General features: G+C 28.6%; 1 long non-coding RNA gene across 1 annotated transcript; it reads right to left on the reverse strand.

Moving 5' to 3' along the window:
* Positions 1-404: 404 nt before the first annotated feature.
* LOC112094879 lies at positions 405-786 on the reverse strand. Its single transcript, XR_002903706.1, has 2 exons — positions 748-786; positions 405-624 (listed from the first exon to the last, which is right to left on the reverse strand). It is a non-coding gene; the product is annotated as an uncharacterized LOC112094879 (long non-coding RNA).
* Position 787: the final 1 nt, after the last annotated feature.

Raw genomic sequence — 787 nt, forward strand, 5'->3', positions numbered from 1 at the left:
TTTTTTTTTTTTAAATTACTTAATTTATCCTTAGAAGTGTATAGATCAAAATTTTTATTTCTTATTTTTAATTAATAACCTTTGAATATTTGATTAAAAGGATATTAATTAAGAGAAGGGAAAAAAAATCAAGCCATACAATCTAAATGGGTATTTGTCTCTTTTTCCTAATCTTTTTCCCCTTCCTTTTCCACTCTACCAAACATAGGCTTAACTTCATCTATGCTTCTGGTAATTCTTGCATCCATGAGATGTCTTATTTTAGGGCATGTTTACTTCACGTGAAAAGGAAGGAAAGAAAATGAACAGTATTTTCTTTTCTCATTTAATTCAACAGTCTATTAAATAGTGTAAGAATCTAATAATACATAAATACATAAATAACAATAAATATAATACATAAATACCAAAGAGAAAATATCTCTAGGAATTTTATTTGCTAAACCTTAATTTACAGAAATAATAAATTATTCAAACATCAGTTTTCTACTAGAAAACCAGTTATGATACACTAGAGAGACAATCATAGAATTATTTCCTCTTGAACACTGACATTGAGAGTCTTATTTGGTAGGACAATGCTGTTTATTACCACTACTTCATCTTCAACAGACACTGCTTCGCCTGGATATACAAGTGTGACAACACAATCAAATTGTATGGTGTCAAATAATCAATGTTTCTGAACAGGAAAAGGATATAACACAGTTGAGGAAAAGAGAAAGAGAACAAGAAAGCAAAATGTACCAAGGATTGTTATTCCAAGTTTTGCATTGTAATCTCCACT

The sequence above is a fragment of the Morus notabilis genome, unplaced genomic scaffold, assembly GCF_000414095.1.
Source record: "Morus notabilis unplaced genomic scaffold, ASM41409v2 C11313620, whole genome shotgun sequence".
NCBI classification, from domain to species: domain Eukaryota; kingdom Viridiplantae; phylum Streptophyta; class Magnoliopsida; order Rosales; family Moraceae; genus Morus; species Morus notabilis.